Source organism: Thermobia domestica, chromosome 3, assembly GCF_964235325.1.
Source record: "Thermobia domestica chromosome 3, izTheDome1.hap1.1, whole genome shotgun sequence".
Lineage (NCBI taxonomy): Eukaryota > Metazoa > Arthropoda > Insecta > Zygentoma > Lepismatidae > Thermobia > Thermobia domestica.
This window is the reverse complement of record NC_137456.1, coordinates 284,356,473-284,359,397: the sequence shown is the minus strand read 5'-3', so window position 1 is coordinate 284,359,397 and position 2,925 is coordinate 284,356,473.

Below are 2,925 nucleotides of genomic sequence, written 5' to 3'. Positions count from 1 at the left end.
TGTTACTATAAATATTCTATGAATGTTCATTAAACCAAAAATATATTGTTTTTAAGTAGAACATTGTAATTTAATATTACATAAATCTTTATCAAACATTGCTTTTCAAATATTCACTGAATCACTAACATGAAACATTTACACAATATTTGTAGTTTAAATATTTACATAATATCAAAAGAAAAACATTTATGGAATTTTTGCACTAAAATATGTTTTGGTATTTTGTGCACTAGAATATGGCGTGTGAAATAGACACACAATACCATTCCCAAAGAAGTTGCTGCTTCCCTGTTATGTGTCCAAAGCATATTTCCGTTAGATAAAGCATAAATATAAACAGGGTCCTACATCAGTTAAATGCCAACTCGGACCCTTAGAAGTACCAGTAAAAGTTTAAATTCTCCTTAGGAAAAAGTTCCAAGTTACGTCACTGTTTACAAATTTGGTTATTAGGAATCTATAAAAGGTATGGGTGATGATAACCAAATTAATTTAAGATTTTATGACCGAATTGTTTGAAATAATTTATATACGAGGAACGATCAATAAAAATTTCCCTTGTCACATTTCCAAGCATCGTAGAAGCATGCAATATCGTATGTGTAGTTCTGCATATCTGTATAGAGGTCCACACTGGATGCCCCTGCCGTCTATACCTATTGATTATATAGAGAGATTGAACCACTTTTTCGGTTAGCTGTACCCCACCAGGAATCGAACCCAGGACCATGCGCACCGAAGGCAAGCGCTCTAGTTATTAGACCAAGGATCCTACTGTATACTTTGGGGTTGAAATTAGAAGGAAGAGAGAGGGTCGCTCACGTCTACGATACATAGGATCATTCAATGTTTCATTTATTGCACAGAGGCCATTTTATATTATAATGCCAACGCAAAAAGTATGTAAAAAAGGCAGGCAGAATAAAGGTAGTTGTCTGCCGACACTCAGACAGCATTGCCAGAGTGTACGATAATTATCAAAACAGATAATTTTGTGCTCACTGATTATAAAACGTACGATAATTTTAAAATTGGGTAGTGGAATATACAATTTCCTCTGGTACGAGTGCGTACTTTCTTTGTGCATACGGAAGACTGTTTGTGTGGAGATAGATAGAAAAAATAATGAAACGAAAGAGCAAACAAAATGACACTTTTCTCTTTGGATCCTAACCGCTTCAGCAGACAAATTTCAGGCCAGGAAGTTGACCATAATAAAATCGCAATGAAACTCGATTTTTTTTTATTTATTTTTTATTTTTTTTTTTTTTTTTTTTTTGCGAAGGGAACATGTGTAGCGTTGTTCTTTCCTGTACCTCTGCACAAGAAACAGAAAGCAGGCTTTCTGCTAAATTGAATAGCACAGCGGTACTTCAAATATTGCGAATGGAAGTTCCTAACTGCTTTTTCACTTTCTCGACCGACGAATTGTACATCTTCCTGCGCAAAGTTTTGTGTGTGTGCATAAGTCACCTCTGAAATCTTTCCTGCTGTTTATCACAATGGAAACTGGGAACGCGGCGTATAATGTGTAGTACTGTATGTTGTATGTATTACTGTGAGTGACCTGCTAGGAGTAAGATTGTAATTCCTGGAATAAACTAGACGATGGAACATGACAGCTATTGTCACGGTCGAGATGCAAGAATATAAAAATAGTTCGTGCCGGCAGGGTCAGAAACAAGAGAATGTCATCCCCCCCCCACCTATTCCAGTTGGGAAGGAGACCGAGGTGTTTGGAATCTTGGCTAAGATAATTGCCGCTAGTCTAAATTGTGAATCAGCTAGTACAAAAAATGTACTGGAAAAGGAAAAGGTATTGTGGTTATAAAATTTAATCCCTTCACTTCAGCTGTTGCTTCTGGCAATGAGATAATATCGAGTTCGCAGAAGGAAGTCTGCAAATGGGAACAGCTCATCAATCTTCTCTTCCGTGGTCAATAAACTCTCACCCCCATTTGCAGTGACCTTCACAAAACACTATTTCTGCTTCAGAAGAAAAATAATATTGGTTGCTTTGTCCATTCATCTGTGAAAGCTTTCAGGAATGTTTCGGAGCTCATTTGGGTGTTCAGAACCGTTCAGAAAATATCAGTTTGAATTTTACTTTTAATAAAATGTAGATAGCGACTGAGGCTTCACCTCTTGACTGGGATATGGCTGTTTTGGTGTAGGATGTTTAGGTGTAGAACGTTTTGGTGTAGGACGTTTCGGTGTACGGGTGTCTCGGTGTAAGGACGTTTAGGTGTGAGGTTGGTTCGGTGTAAAAGTTCCAATGTTTACACCGAAACGTCCACTCTTCAAAATGAAAATTATTCGTTAGGGAGAAATAAATTCATGAAATAGAAAATATAATTTAATAAATAAAATAAAAATTAAATGCTGCTATAATTGGAAGGAGTTACTGCGAGAAGGTTGCAGACCGATTTGAAACCCCTTTGTGTATTTATTTTAATGGAATGCTTGATTAAAGTGTCTCTACCTCCCACTAGTCGAGGTGCTTATTTATAGTGAGTCCCCTCGCCTCACTCTATGTCAGAACTTCATATATCCTCAAATGTTATAATTATGAATTAATTGAGAAAACGTTTTACGGTAATGATATTCCGTAAAAAAAAAGCGTGTGATGCATAAACCTTGTTTACACCACACACGCCTTATTACGGCAATAACTGTGCACGAATCGCAAAATGCTGCACACTCTTTGACAGGAAATTTTCAAACAGGTGGTTTTTCTTACAAATAACCGTTTTTGTATCATGCATACCCAATAAGATTAGCAAATCTAGGAGAAGAAAACTGATTATGAATCAGTGATGGGATCTTAATTATATTATTACGGAGATGTAAATTCATGCTATAGTTGTAGAGAAGGATAGTGTCAGAAAAATGTCTCAAGAAGTTTTCCACGGCCTAAAGAAG